The sequence below is a fragment of the Aedes aegypti genome, chromosome 3, assembly GCF_002204515.2.
Source record: "Aedes aegypti strain LVP_AGWG chromosome 3, AaegL5.0 Primary Assembly, whole genome shotgun sequence".
Lineage (NCBI taxonomy): Eukaryota > Metazoa > Arthropoda > Insecta > Diptera > Culicidae > Aedes > Aedes aegypti.
Window position 1 is genome coordinate 53,822,072 of NC_035109.1, and position 16,757 is coordinate 53,838,828.

General features: G+C 37.5%; 1 protein-coding gene across 8 annotated transcripts in view; it reads left to right on the plus strand.

Moving 5' to 3' along the window:
- The window catches only part of LOC5579912 (adenylate cyclase type 6), a 611,840-nt gene that overhangs the window by 14,674 nt on the left and 580,409 nt on the right, over window positions 1-16,757 (plus strand). The window lies entirely within an intron of this gene.

The following is a 16,757-nucleotide window of genomic DNA, read 5'->3' on the forward strand; positions in this document are numbered from 1 at the left end:
TGAAAATTGGCATATTGGAAATGGACGTTTCACACTTTAGGATTACTGTAAGCACCGATTTTTTTTTAAAGATTCATCTGATCTGATCTCATCTGATTTCTAGGAATCACTTCAAAAACAGTCGGAAATGCTTCGAATTATCGAGTAAAGCCTAAATGATTCATTTCGTTGTTTCAAATGATTTCCGATGGTTCCGAAATCAGTCCCTGCGGCCATTTCCATTTTGAGCTTTTCGTTTATTGAAGTGCATCAGCGTGTATTACTTCAAGTTAATATCAGCTGGATACACTCCTGTGGATGTTGGTTGCCATGAATGCGCTGTTCCTGCAATAATGGATCTCGAACATTTTGTATGCCTTCGCCACTGGGTTTATATGTATGTAGATAGACATGCTGTCCGTTGCAGTAGCCCTGACTTTTATATGACGACGATCGATGCAGATTCTGCAGTTAAAAGGCGCTTGGCGCGTCCGTTTCCCATTGTGCTGCTTGCGGCTAGAACAGGATTCAATGGAAATGTGTTTATCGGGAAACTGGATGGTTACCCGAATAAAAAATGCAATGGATTTAATAGTTGAAACTATTTAAACACCGTAAAACCTATAATGTAATGTTGATAATTGCGGGGGTGACCCATTTCGCATAAAGACGTTTCGCATAAGGACGTTTCGCATACGGACGTTTGGCATAATGGACGTTCCGCATAATTCAGTTTCATACAAGAACAGGTAGCATTTTAAAGAAGGCATATAATTCTGATTATGCCAAATGTCCATTATGCCAAACGTCTGTATACGAAACGTCCTTATGCGAAACGTCTTTATGCGAAATGTCCTACCCTTAGATAATTGCAGTTCAAATGAGCAATCAGTTCGCTGCTTTAGACAAATTTTCCGAACATCAAATCGAAGTATTCTCTAGCCTAGGATCTTTGATTCAAGTAAGAAAACAAAGGTGTTCCAATTGTGATCAGCTGTTCCGAATATGAAGGATTTAAGCAGGAGATCTTGAACTCCATTAGGGGAATCAAGGTTTCCTTCCAAATCGAAAGTAAAGGAGACTGTCGCATTTTACCGAAAAGAGAAGAAGCACAAATTTTTCACTCATGACGACAAAACTGAAAGTTTGTTCAAGGTCGTTTCGAAAAGTCTCTAAAGTGTCTATAAGTCACCTGGAAAGATTGAAAATGGAATAAATGATTTACTTGAATTTTCTCCAGTCCAAGTTGTCATTATGAAAAAGAGAACCCAATTTGGCATTCGTGAGAAAAAACCTTCTCAACAATATTATTTAGTTCACTTTAACAAAACTTATGTTCGATGTCCATGTGATATGGGAATATATCCAAAACCAGGAGGAAATTTCCATAACCTCATTCAGTGCCGTCGGTGCCAAATGTAAAGTCATGGTACCAAAATTGTCGTAGGGATGATAAATAAATTGACTTGCAAAAATTGACTCGCAATAAGTCATTAAAACTTGGCATTGGTGACTTAAATGGAATAATTCGCAAAGCAATTTCAACGGTAGAATTTTACTCGATGAGTGCTCTTTAGGATATTTCTTAATTCAATACCTTGATAGCCCTACATGTTTTTTCTCTTCTAGAAACCCTTCTACGATTGATTTGGTTTTAGCCGACTCTAGTCACCTTTGTAGCTAACATTACATTTCACATATCTCATGAAGGGATTCTAACAGATTTTCTTATTTGGCATTTTTTTTGGAAACCATGCAGTAAAAGTACCATACCTTCTTTTCTTTTGGTCTGAATTTATTGAATAATATTGTTATTTAAAGTTTATTCAATGATACGAAACAACAATAGTTTAGAAGTGTATTGTAAAGTTAACGTTCCGTTTTATAGTTCGCCTATTGGAAAATATGTTATTGTTAAAATAATACCTATTGCATATTGATAATGTTTTTACCAGAAGAGAAAGAAAGTTTAGGTGAGGTCACTATTGGACCATATCCCACAGCAATCAAATCAAGCCGGGTTGAACTACTCGCCACTGTTGAATCCGTAATGTTACGCTCCCAGGAGTAAAAGCTGGATTGTAAATACATCCACAATCGATGCCCTCGTTGCCTTTGGTGCTGAAATTGGTCGGGTGGGATTCGATGCTTTCGGTATTGATGCAAGAAAAGGTCTTGAAGTAATCCTTAATGGGCATTGAATGTCAGTCAGGTATAGAGATTACCACTGCTTTGCTGTAATGATGATGGGACTTCTCGTTTTGAGATGTGATGTCATTGGTCTGGGAACATCAAAAGCCCTTTCCAAGTTTGTGTGTTAGGTTAGAACCTTGGATCTGAAGATTAAATTTCGTTAGATGAAAAATTAGTGCCAACGACCAGGACTATTCCAGGAAAATGCTGATTAGATTTTTAGGAAAATCCTCCCATGAATTTGAGGAATATCCTCATAAAATTTTGAGGAAAATTCTAACAGGATTTTGAGGAAAATCTCCCCAGCATTTTGAGGAATATCCTCACAGGATTTCCAGGAAACTGCTCACTGCATTTTGAGGAAAATATGCAAAGCGTTTTGGAAAAAAAATCATACATTGTTTTGAGGAAAATCCTCACAGAATTTTAAGGAAAATCCTCACAGGATTTTGAGGAAAATCTTTACAGGATTTTGAGGAAAATTCTCGCAGGATTTTTAGAAAAATCCTCACAAAGTTTTGAGAAAAATACTCATTGTATTTTGAGGAAAATCCTTATATGATTTCGAGAAAACTCCTCGAAGGATTTTGAGAAAATCCTAATGCGATTTAGTGAGAAATCCCTACATGATTTTTAGGAAAATCCTTGAAGAATTTTGAGGAAAATCCTCACCGCATCTTGAGCAAAATCCTAATAGGATTTTGGGAAAAAATCGATTTTGAGGAAAGTTCTCACAGGACTATGAGAAAAATCCTCATAGGACTATGAGGAAAATCCTCACAGAATATTGTGGAAATTCTTCTAAGGATTTTTGAGAAAATCCTCTCTGTATTTTTAAGAAAATTCTCACAGGATTTTGAAGAAAAACCGCACAAAATTTTCAGGAAAATTCTCACAGGATTTTGAAGAAAACCCATATAGGATTTTAAGGAAAACCCATATAGGATTTTAAGGAAAATCTTCATATAATTTTTGGAAAAATCCTCACCGGAGTTCTAGGAAATTCTTAACAGGATTTTTGGAACATGATTTTGAAAAATATCGTCAGAGAATTTTGAGGAAAATCCTCACAGGATTTTGCGAAAAATCCTCACAGGATTTTGAGGAAAATCCTAACAGGATTTCGAGGAAAACTCTTCAAGAATTTGAGGAAAATCCTAAAAGGATTTTGAGAAAAATCTCCACAGGATTTTGAGGAAAATCCTTAAAGCATCTTTGAGAAAAATCCTCACAGAATTTTGAGGAAAATTCTCACAGGATTTTGCGGAAAATCCTCACAGGATTTTGCGGCAAATCCACACAGGACACACAGCAAAATTCTCCCAGGATTTTGAGGAAAATCCTAACCGGTTTTTCAGGAAAATTCGCACAGGATTTTGAGAAAAAATCTTCACCAGGTTTTTAGGAAAATCCTCACAGGATTTTAAGAAAAATTTTCACAGAATTTTGTGGAAAATTCTTACAGGATTTTGAGGAAAATCCTCAAAGGATTTTAAGAAAAATTCTCACAGAATTTTGTGGAAAATTCTTACAGAATTTTGAGGAAAATCCTCAAAGGATTTTGAGAATAATCCTCACAGGATTTTGAGGAAGATCCTCACATAATTTTTTAGGAAAATCCTCACAGGATTTTTAGGAATATCCTTACATGATTTTGCGGATAATCCTCACGGGATTTTTAGAAAAATCCCCACAGGATTTTGAAGAAAATACTCACAGCATTTTTGAGGAAAATCCTCACAGGATTTTGCTTAAAATCCGCACTGGATTTTCAGGTAAATCCTCACAGGATTGTGAGAAAAATCCTATTTGGCTTTTGCGGAAAATTCACACAGGATTTTGAGAAAAATCCTCACAGGATTTTGAGGAAAATTCCCAAAGGATTTTGAGAGAAATCCTCACAGGATTTTGCGGAAAATTCTCACAGTTTTTTGTGGAAAACTCTTACAGGATTTTGAGGAAAATCCTTATCAGGTTTTGAGAAAAATCCTCACTGGATTTCAAGGAAAATCTTCATAGGACTTCGAGGAAAATCCTCACAGGATTTTGATAAAAATCCTCATAGGACTATGAGGAAAATTCTCATAGGGCTATGAGGAAAATTCACACAGAATATTGTGGAAAATTCTCACAGGATTTTCGAGAAAATCCTCTCAGTATTTTGATGGAAATCCTCACAAGATTTTGTGTAGAATCCTCACAGGATTTAGAGGAAAAACCGCACAAAATTTTCAAGAAAATACTCACAGAATTTTGAGGAAAATCTTCACATAAAATTTGAGGAAAATCCTCACAGGATTTTGAGGAAAATACTCATCTTGTGGAAAATCCTCACAGGATTTTCGAAAAAACCCTCTCAATATTTTGAAGAGAATCGTCACAAGATTTTGCGGAGAATTCTCACAGGATTTTTAAGAAAAACCTCTCAAAATTTTAAGGAAAATTCTCACAGGATTTTGAGGGAAACCCTCACAGAGTTTTGAGAAAAATGCTCACCGGATTTTGAGGAAAATCCTCACAGGGTTTTGAGGAAAATCCACACCGGATTTTGAGGAAATTCTTCGGAGGATTTTGAGGAAAACTTTTATATGATTTTGTGGAAATTTCTCACATGATTCTGAGGAAAGCCCTCAGAGAATTTTAAGGAAAATGCTCATGGGATTTTGAGGAAAATCCTCACCAAATTTTCAGGAAAATCTTTACAAGATTTCCAGGTTTTTTAGGAAAATTCCCACAGTATTTTCAGGAAATTCTTCAAGATTTTTCAGGAAAATTCCTCACATGATTTTCAAGTAAATCCTTAAATGTTTTTAGGAAAATACTCACCGGAATTTAAGAGAAAACCTCGCAGGAAAATTTCCTGAAAATCTGTGTGTGCCAGAAAGAGAAAAAGAAACAATAATTGAATTTAAAATCCTTAATCAGTAACTTGCTGAATATAATTAGGTTTTCAATTTCATTCCATGTAGCTCGACATACCATATTTTTCTTGTCTAGGAAAACCACTGTCGTTGTTCCTACTCCTTCATTGAAAATGCATAACAAAATATAAATTATAAGTACAGTGAAGGAGAAGTTCCACTCTAGTTATATTTCCCTTCTTCGTATATTCTCCTCCAAGCAAAACAAAACATTGTACCACTTATTTTAATCTTTATTACACCCACCTCTTCCAGTTTGTCCACATTGGCACTGACCTACCTGTTCTCCCGCACGAGAAATGCAATGAAATACGACCCTTTTCACGGGAAACAGAGGAAATTCGAGACGATAAAAATGGTCACCTCTTTGAATTCATTGCAGACTTCCGTCACAATACGGGAGCGACGGAAAAACAGTAACTGCTCCGAGCTATCCAGTCCGGTCAGCAAGTGAAGAGTTTCCCAGGAAGAGCAAAACCCCCGGTCCGGATGGGGTCCACAATCCACGACGATGGACGGTTGAAATCATTGTGGAGGTTTTCAAGCTTTTTCTAGCCGGACCATCCATCAAAGAGCGGTCAAACGGGATCGAAATGGAAGACCACCGTTACTACTTGAGAACGATTGGTTACCTTTACTCCGAAGATTGAAAAAGAGTACTTCGGATGTGGTCTTTCATAGCCATGCGGTAAAGTTGGTAGCTACAAAGCAAAGCCATGCTTAAGGTGTTTGGATTCGATTCCCTGTCGGCCTAGGATCTGTTTGTAGTGTAATTTATAAAAATTACAACACGATAAGGATTGTTTTTTCCTATGACAATTTTTAAGTACAAGCAGTAATATTCCTATGCAATTTTATTATTTCGCTGTTTTTTTTATTCCTATTACATGGCACAGTATTAGTTTAATGATGGTATTTTCATTAAAAATTAAATAGATATAACATGCACAAGATGTTCCGTTTATAAAATGAACGGTCCTTATATGAATGGGAAAAAGACAAATTTGTCGAAGAAACTTCTAGGAAGTTCTCTTAGAACGCTAAGCGGAGAAGCAAGCTCTGTTTTAGTGGAGACGTAATGCCAAGATCTAGAAGAAGGCTTGGGATGTGTAATTTAATACCTTGTTCGTTGTCGCATCAGGTCAAACTCTTAGGGGATGAAGTTGTTTAAAAATTGAACTACCTAAAAATAATAAAACTCAGCCCCTGGTTGGCATCGGTAGCTAACGTTTGAAATTGTTAAATAAAATAGATTGAAGGAACCGTACGTTCATAGCCCGGCTGCCATTCATCGCTCCATTCAAAAGCGTAGTCTTCGGAACATGAAACCAACTTCTACGCTGAGATACACAGCCAGTATCATTCCCCTGTCGGGATGGTGGGGAAGCTTCGGCGAAGGGGCAAAAGTGGAGCTGCAATAACAATGATGGAAAAATGGTACAAGCTGGATGGAAGATGACAAGCGAATAAAAGCCTTCGAATGGACGGATGGCAGAAGCAAGGAAAATAGCTTTTTTTTGCGTTGTATTTTTATGGAACACAATTTGTTAAACAACACTATCATCCTAATTTGGTAAAACAAATCTAAGATTTTATTAACATTTTGTTAACAACATATTACATTTCATTTGCCGTAGCAGTTCAGTTTTTTTTACAGGTGAGTTGATTTCACCTGCTTATAAGAGAAAAAAAAACGTTTTTAATATAATTAACCTAACTTAACCTAAACATATAACGCATTAATCGTGGCAATAGAAGATTGTAACGATTTTTGCCTGAAATTATTGATAATTTTATTTGACATTTGTTCCAATGTTTCAACATTGGATATCCTATGTAACTCATTGGTACTATACCAGGGAGGAAGCCTCAGAATCATTTTCAAAATTTTATTTTGAATTCTTTGAAGAGCTTTCTTCCTGGTATTACAACAGCTAGTCCATATTGGTACAGCATACAACATGGCTGGCCTGAAAATTTGTTTGAATATCAAAAGCTTGTTCTTAAGACAAAGTTTTGATTTTCTATTAATAAGGGGATAGAGACATTTTACATATTTATTACATTTGGCTTGAATGCCCTCAATGTGATTTTTAAAAGTTAAATTCTTATCTAGCATGAGTCCTAGATACTTAACTTCATCTGACCAATTTATTGGAACCCCTCTCATCGTGACAACATGTCTACTTGAAGGTTTCAAATAAAGAGCTTTTGGTTTATGTGGGAATATTATTAGTTGAGTTTTGGAAGCATTAGGAGAAATCTTCCATTTTTGCAAGTATGAAGAAAAAATATCCAAACTTTTTTGCAATCGACTACAGATGACACGCAGGCTTCGTCCTTTGGCGGAGAGGCCTGTGTCATCCGCAAACAAAGATTTTTGACATCCCTGAGGTAGCTCAGGTAAGTCAGATGTGAAAATATTGTATAATATTGGTCCCAAAATGCTGCCTTGGGGAACACCAGCTCTTACAGGAAGTCTTTCAGATCTGGAGTTCTGATAATTAACCTGAAGTGTACGATTTGACAGATAACTTTGAATTATTCTAACAATGTATGTTGTAAAATTAAAATTTTTCAATTTCACAATCAAACCTTCATGCCAAACACTGTCGAATGCTTTTTCTATGTCTAGAAGAGCAAGACCAGTAGAGTAGCCTTCAGATTTGTTGGAACGAATCAAATTTGTTACACGTAAAAGTTGATGAGTGGTCGAATGTCCATGGCGGAATCCGAACTGTTCATTGGCAAAAATTGAATTTTCGTTGATGTGGGCCATCATTCTGTTCAAAATATCCTTTTCAAAAAGTTTACTGATGGAGGAAAGCAAACTGATTGGACGATAGCTAGAAGCTTCTGCAGGATTTTTGTCTGGTTTTAAAATTGGAACAACCTTAGCATTTTTCCATTTGTCAGGAAAATATGCTAATTGAAAACATTTGTTAAATATATCAACTAAAAATGATAAGCTACTTTCTGGAAGTTTCTTGATGAGGATGTAGAAAATTCCATCATCGCCAGGAGCTTTCATATTTTTGAATTTTAATAGTTCTCACTTCTTCCAAATCAGTCTCCCAGGCATTTTCGAAAACGTTCTCTTGATTGAGAATATTTTCGAACTCCTGAGTAACTTCATTTTCAATTGGACTAGTAAGTCCTAAATTAAAATTGTGCGCACTTTCAAACTGCATAGCAAGTTTTTGAGCTTTTTCGCAATTTGTTAGTAATAATTTGTTTTCCTCTTTCAATGCCGGTATAGGCTTCTGAGGTTTTTTCAAGATTTTAGATAATTTCCAAAAGGGCTTAGAGCCGGGGTCCAATTGAGAAATTTTATTTTCAAAATTTTTGTTTCTCAAATCTGCAAAACGTTTCTTGATTTCTTTCTGCAAATCCTGCCATATAATTTTCATAGCAGGATCACGAGTGCGTTGAAATTGCCTTCTCCTCACGTTTTTAAGACGGATCAAGAGTTTAAGATCATCGTCTATAATCACGGATTCAAATTTTACTTCACATTTTGGAATTGCAATGTTCCTGGCTTCAACAATGGAATTTGTTAAAGTTTCAAGAGCATTGTCAATATCAATTTTAGTTTCTAAAGAAATGTTAACATCAAGATTAGAGTCAACATACGTTTCATATATATTCCAGTCGGCTCGTAAATAATTGAAAGTGGAGTTGATAGGATTGAGAATCGCTTCATGCGATATTTGAAATGTAACAGGGACATGATCAGAATCAAAATCAGCATGAGTAACTAATTGGCTACAAAGATGACTAGAGTCGGTTAAGACCAAGTCAATCGTAGATGGATTTCTAGAAGAGGAAAAACATGTAGGGCTGTCAGGGTATTGAATTGAGAAATATCCTGAAGAGCACTCATCAAATAAAATTCTGCCGTTGGAATTACTTTGAGAATTATTCCATGACCGATGTTTGGCATTAAAGTCACCAATGACAAAAAATTTTGACTTATTGCGAGTCAATTTTCGCAAGTCAGTTTGAAGCCAATTAACTTGCTGTCCAGAGCATTGAAAAGGCAAATAGGCAGCTATGAAAGTATATTTACCAAACTGTGTTTCAACAGAAACACCTAAAGTTTCAAAAACTTTAGTTTCAAATGACGAAAACAGTTGATGTTTTATACGCCTATGAATGATGATTGCAACTCCCCCACATGCCCCATCAAGTCGATCATTACGATAAACAAAAAAGTTAGGATCTTTTTAAAGTTTGGATCCAGGTTTTAAATAAGTTTCGGTAATAACTGCTATATGCACGTTATTAGCTGTAAGAAAATTAAACAGCTCGTCCTCTTTACCATTCAGAGAACGAGCATTCCAATTTAAAATATTTAAATTATTATTTGGATCCATTAGAAAAACGTAATCCAATAACAATTTGATTTGTAAATTTTAGGAAAACTGAATGATTTACTATGAGCTTAGCTCACAACTCTCTATAAAATTTTGAAGTTCAATTTTGTAACTAAAAAATGTTTGGCCCTCAGGATTTCCAGGAAAATCCAAAAACCCTCTAAGGATTTCCAGGAAAATTAAAAAATCCTCTAAGGAGTTCCAGGAAAATCAAAAAAATCCTCTAAGGGTCTCAGGATTTCCGGAAAAATCCTCTCACAATTTCCGGGAAAATCCTCTCAGGATTTCCAGGAAAATCATCTCAGGATTTCCAGGAAAATCCTCTCTGGACTTCCAGGGAAATCCTCTCAGGATTTATAAGAAAATCAACACATTATTTAAAAAAAAAGCTTTACATAATTCTAAAGAAAATCTTCTAAGAGTTTTCAGGAAGAAATCTCGGAATATCTAGGAAATTCCTATAAGAATTTTCAGCAAAATCCTCTCCGAATTTCCAGAAAAAACCTGTTTCGATTTCCCGAAAAATCTTGTGTGGATTTCTTAGAAGTCCTCTCAGCATTTCCAGGAAAATACTCTCTGGATTTAGAGGAAAATCTTCCAAGAAATTCGTCTTTCCCAGGGAAATCCTCTAAGGATTTCTAGGGAAATCCTCTCAGGTTTTTCCAGGCAAATTCACAGAATTTACAGGAAAATTCACAGAATTTTCAGGAAAATTCAAAGAATTTCCAGGAAAATTCACAGAACTTCCAGGAAAATACACAGAATTTCCAGGAAAATGCACAAAATTTACAGAAAATTTCCATGAAAATTTTCAAAAAATCCTCCATGGATTTTAATAGAGTTTCAGGAAAAATCATGTAGAATTTTTGGGAATAATTTTCTTAAGATATGACGATCGATCCTTACAGGGTTCTTAGAAAAGCCTCCAACAATTTCAGAACAATACTTCTGTGCAGGAAATTTCTTCCCTTGAAGATCTTTTCTCGTTGTAGATATATCATATTCATCCCTAGAAAACTTAAATATATCCCCGATTTTAATCACTGGTGTTTAAAAAAGAAAAAGGCCCTAATATCGACTCGGATCAATTTCTCATTGTAGCTAAAATTCGGGCGCGGTTATCCAGCGTCACGAGTTCCACAACAAACAGAACGCTGCGCTTCAATATACAACGCTTGTCGACTGATGGGGTAGTTGCGCAATACCGTCAGCAACTAGACGAGCAGTTGGGAATAATCAACGTTGCTGGAGACATCGACAGCCTGTGGGACCCTATCCACAAAGCTGTAACAACAACGGCGCGGGAAGTGATCGGCACTGGTCAACGACGAAGGCGAAACGACTGGTTCGATGAAGAGTGCCAGAGGGTGACAGACATGAAGAATGTCGCCAGAAGCTGTATGCTTGTGGCCGGTACCCGACAGAACAGAGAGCGGTACAGGGCAGCGAGAGCCGAAGAAAAGCGAATCCACCGCATAACGAAAAGGCAGCACGAAGAAAGTGTGGTAGCTGACGCTCAAGAAAGCATGAACCGGAATGATATGCGGAGATTTTATGCAACGGTCAATGGTGCGCGGCACAATACCGTACCAGTGCCCGCCATGTGCAATGATCGTGAAGGGAATTTGCTGACCGATAAAACGGCGGTGGCTGCCAGGTGGAAGGAGCACTTTCAGCAATTGTTGAACGGTGAGAATGGAAATGTAGCGATGAACATAGATGATGACGATCAAGCTGTTGACCCACCGACCATAGGAGAGGTTAAAAAGGCTATCAGCGAGCTGAAGAACTGTAAGGCTGCTTGGAAGGATGAGATCCCGGTCAAGCTTCTCAAGCACGGAAGCGAGCAGCTTTACCAGTCGATCCACCGAGTACTGCTGAAGGTATGGGAGGACGAAGAATTGCCCACCGGCTGGTTGGATGGCCTCATCCGCCCTATTTACAAGAAAGGGCACAGACTGGAGTGTGCCAAATACAGAGGAATTACCATGCTGAATTCGGCGTACAAAATTCAGTCGCGCATCCTGTTTAACAGACTGAGACCGCTCGAGGAGTCCTTCGTCGGCGAATACCAAGCTGGTTTTCGTGAGGGCCGTTCGACAACGAACCAGATGTTTAGCTTGCGAATGATCCTAGACAAATTCCGGGAGTACAACTTGCAGACTCACCATCTGTTTATTGATTTCAAGGCGGCGTACGACTCAGTGAAAAGAAATGAGCTTTGGCAGATAATGTCTGAACATGGTTTTCCGGCGAAACTAATTAGGCTGATACGTGCTACGCTGGATGGTTCGAAATCAAGTGTTCGGATCGCAGACGGTGTGTCAACCTCGTTCGTGACGTTAGACGGATTGAAACAGGGAGACGCACTTTCAATTTTACTGTTCAACATTGCACTCGAGGGTGCTATTAGGAGATCTGGCGTGCAGAGAAATGGCACTATTAGGGGGACTGGGGGTAGTTTGCCCGCGTTAAGGAGAACAGCGATTTTAGATGTGAAAAACATTATTTTATGCTCTTTTTTTTATTATGGTCGGATAGACAAACATGTTTTCTACCAAATAGTAGAAACAGCTATCCATTATAACTTTTCTGGGGTTTATAAATTAATTTAAAAAAAATGCTTGCTTAAGTGCATATGTATTGTTTTGCGGGGTAAAACGCCCCGCTTGAGTTCGGCGTTAGCCATGCTGTAAACGTAATCATGCATGTATATGTGTTGCATACATCCGGGCGTTTGTTCAGATGTTATTGTTCAGTAATAGTATACATGCTGATGCGAAAAATGTACATTTGTATGGTTCCAATTTTTGTGTAACTTCAACGTGGCATTACGTTTGGTAGAATTTGAATTCAAACGGCTGTTTTGGTGTTATGATATAGGGGTGGGCGTTTTGCCCCCAGAGTTGATTAAAGTTTAGGTCCTTCAATAAGCTTTTTGAGGGCAAATTTAGCATATATTTTGCACGTAATACAAACTATGACAGTGCACAAGTTGGCTCTTGGCAATAGTTTCAGTAATTTGGTTATTTATCGACCTAAAAAATGACATTGAAAATCGCACAAAATTGCAACGAAAACAGTGAAAAACGTTTTTATACGATTCTATTGATTTGGTTGAGAAAAACACATAAAAACATATTAGGAAAAGCATTTTCATCCATTTTCTGTGATCTAGGGTGAAAAAAGCATTGTAAAACTCATCGTTCGCCCAAATCGATGGTGGCGCGTTTTGCCCCCTATGGGCATATTACCCCCAGTTCCCCTATCACAAGGTCGCAAATGCTCCTTGGCTTTGCGGACGATATAGACCTAATTGGAATCGATCGCAGGTCAGTGGAAGAGGCCTTCGTGCCTCTGAAGTGGGACACAGTGAGGATAGGCCTGACCATTAATTCTACCAAAACGAAGTACATGGTTGCAGGTAGAGATAGAGTCAGGCATGGTGGTGTAGGTGCTGAGGTAGTGTTTGAAGTTGTTGAAGAATTTGTTTACCTTGGAACACTTGCGACATGTGACAACGACGTTTCCCGCGAAGTAAAAAGACGTGTTGCGGCTGCGAATAGGGCCTTTTACGGACTACGTAACCAGCTTAGGTCCCGCAGCTTGCTAACGGAAACAAAATTCGCCCATTGATTCTTCCGGTGGCTCTCTACGGGCACGAAGCGTGGACGTTGAAAGAGTCAGACCGGAAAGCTCTCGGTGTTTTCGAGCGTAAAGTGCTGCGGACAATACTCGGTGGGAAACTCGAAAATGGTGTGTGGCGCAGACGCATGAACCACGAGTTGTATCAAGTGTACAAAGATGCGAATATTATCAAGCGTGTAAAATACGGCAGACTTCAGTGGGCTGGTCACTTAGTGCGAATGTTGGAAGAAAGAATTGCGAAAATAATATTCAGCAGGGCACCAGGTAGAGGTCGGCGGCTTCGGGGAAGACCACGAATACGCTGGCTGTACGCAGTGGAAGAGGACCTGGCGACCCGAAACGTTCGGGGTAAATGGAGAAGTTTCGCCCAAGACCGACGAAGATGGAGCTCTACAATACGCCCGGCAATGGCGTGACACTCCAATGTAGCCATCAAGGTAAGATAGGTATTTAAAAAAAAGAAATAAATTTATGCTATTATGACCAGATTTAGTTTTATTACGTTATAAAATGATTTTATGATTGTGTATCCAATATTAACGATCCAGATCTTCGAATTTACACCTGCAGAAGCTTGTTGGCCTGTTTTAATTTCCCAACGTACACAATCCAAGAGTTAAGTGCTCTATCAACACATCCAACTCGATAGATACTCAGATATAATAGATAGAATTTCCCAGCCGCCGGCTGGTGCTGTTGAAGTGTAATCAAATACTCTCGAAATAGGTATTCATCCCACCGCCCATTCAATCGGCGTTCGAGCTCGAGCATTAAATTATTCCGCATAAAATAAGCACTTAATTACAAACCGACGTCGCCGTCGTCGTCGTCGATTGGCAAAGAACCCACCCATCACTCGCAAAAGGGGGGGGGGGAGGCTTAACGCACAAGCACTCGCTCTCACACTAGAACAAGAGCGCGATCTCAGCGATTGAGTGCTTTATAATTTAAAATCGTTTCCCTCATTAATAATGCAGTCCGAATCCCCTTATTAAGAACACAGACATTCGTCGGTTGGTGGAGCAGTCAGCAACAGTAGGCGGTGTTCGCTAAGGGTGTGCGATATGCATTTTTTTCATGTCGAAACGAAACTTAACAGTTACTGTCAGCTCTGCTCCGAAATGTAATTTATGCGAAACATAGTATAGAATCCATGACAGGTCGATGGCAAATGAGACAAAGAAAATTAGAGTCATTGTCACTTGCTGAAGTAAAATAGCAATAATGAGAAACAACATGCGTTATTGTAAAAGTTATTGCAATTAAACTTATTTCTAAAGATTGAATATAAATATAAAACTTTATTTAAACAGTAGATTGCAGTAAACATTGAGTAACTAAGACTAAATTAAGATTAAGTTGGAACATGACCAACGAGCACGATATGCTTTAAAATAAGTTTCAACCGAATTTAGTGAGTGAATTGATTATATTCTTATACTAAATTTTAAAACTAATGGAAAATAAAACATTTCAGCTTAACGCTGAGTAACCAAGACTGGAGTTTGTAATCTGTTAACTACGTTTGTACAACATCAACGATATACGGAGTTTTTAGCATTATTAATGTCGAAATAAATTTTTAATTAATTTCGGACCCACCAACTTTTTTTTTATTTTAAAATTAGACCACCGGGTGGGCAAGAGTTCGAATCTAGCGTGGGGCAAAAGTTTGCTGGTTAAAACACAAAATATCGATACTTTTATGACAGGCATACTTTATACCAGCCATAAACTTAAGTTTGTCGAAAAATACACACTAAATTTTCATCAAAAAATTGCCCAAAATAGGGTTAATTGTGATATACTCAAAAATAGCAGTTTTTTGCAAAACAAAGTGGAAATGTTAAATTTTGATGACATTTTTCGCACGATCAGGCAAATTTAGCTAAATTTGAAGATAATGTATGCATTTTAGGCAATTTGCATTTTTTTCCGTGAGTTTATACATGGTTCGAACGTTTGCCCCGCTGATTCAAACTTTTGCTCCACTATGAGGCAAAAATTGTTTCCAAGCATTTATGCAAAAACTAATACATTTCAAATCATCTTTATGATAGGCCTAGAAACGCCTTTACATAACATATTGAAAAAGATTTTTTCTTCATTTGGCTCCATGCAACGAAAGTTTGACCGAAAATTACAATATTCACGTCGAAAAACAACAAATAGCCATAACTTTTCCAAATCACAATCAGTTTTCATGATATTTGGAGTGAAAGTCTCTTACTTAAATAGAATTCAAACCACCATGACATTTTGAAGTTGTGTTTTGAATTGAGCTAGAAATCTTAAAAAGAAACTCTTGCCCCACTCGAAATTTTGCCCCACTTTACTCTATTTATTTTTTATCAATATTTGCATTGACTTTTTTTTTAAAAATGGCACTCCCTTTGTATGGATCTTATCGAAACAAACTCGATATCAAATAAAAACTTATAAATTAAAAAGCTAGGGGGGTCTGTAGCCTTGAGGTAACGCTTTCGCTTCATAAGCGGAAGGTCATGGGATCGATTCCCAGCCCCTCCACGAAAAACCCGTCCAGCCACCAGAAGACGCCTCACAGAGGACCGTGCTTTGGGGAGCACATCCATCCTCCGTCAGTATCAGATGGTGACTGAGACAAACTGACCCTCTTCGCAGGCAGCTAGCCTCACTAATAGCAGAGCTCTCTCCTACCTGCTCGGTGTAAGAGTAAAAGAGTAGGAGAGAGTAAAACTACATGTAAATATATATAAGTTGAAAATAGATCTGTATCGATAAAGAAGCTACAGATCAACTGAGTCCGGCACAGTAGTGGCCACGAGCACGGAGTGCCTATATAAAAAAAAAATAAAAAGCTGTGTATTATTTTTTACCAATTTGTCAATTTTAACTCAAAAAACTGATTTTTCAGTTTTGATTTTTGCTTGGTCTAATAATTATGTCTAGCATATTTTTTTTTTACTTTTTCATGGATTTCTGTGGAGAACGGGTAAGGGTTCTGGACAGTATGTATAATTCATAAAACTTCTTCAATTTTGTAAACCGCGATCTTCATTTACGAGCTAATGCGATGGGCTTTAGGACATTTCGTCGAATGACATTTGGTCGAATGACGTTTGGTCGAATGACATTTGGTCGAAAGTACATTTGGTCGAAAGGACAATTGGTCGAATGGCTTTAGAACATTTCGTCAAGTGACATTTATTCGAATGACGAAGGCTTATTTTGAAATGGTTTACTGAAAGATCATTTGGCAAAATTAACGTATTCTTGTTAAAAATCTAAATTAATAACTGTTGTTGAATGAAAAATGGGACATTTTATGTAGCCATATTTTAAAATTTCAAACATTTGTTTGTTTGTGATTTGAAGTTATGTCAATATCTAGGATTTCGATGATTATTCAAATGAACTTTTTAGAAGTAGATTTTTGTGCATTAAATGTCATAGTTCTTTGTAATGAACTGCTGATCTTCATCTGATGGAAGAATTCGGGGAGTGTGCTCGGGTTCTTTCTTTGAATTCCGGGTCTTGCAGCTAACGGACGTGGGTAAGGTTTTTGAATGCGGAAATCATAATTAAAACGGCAGGAAAAAAATGCTTTAAGGTAAACCTTTATAGCGAAGTGAATGTTAGGTGTCGGTAACTCTACTTA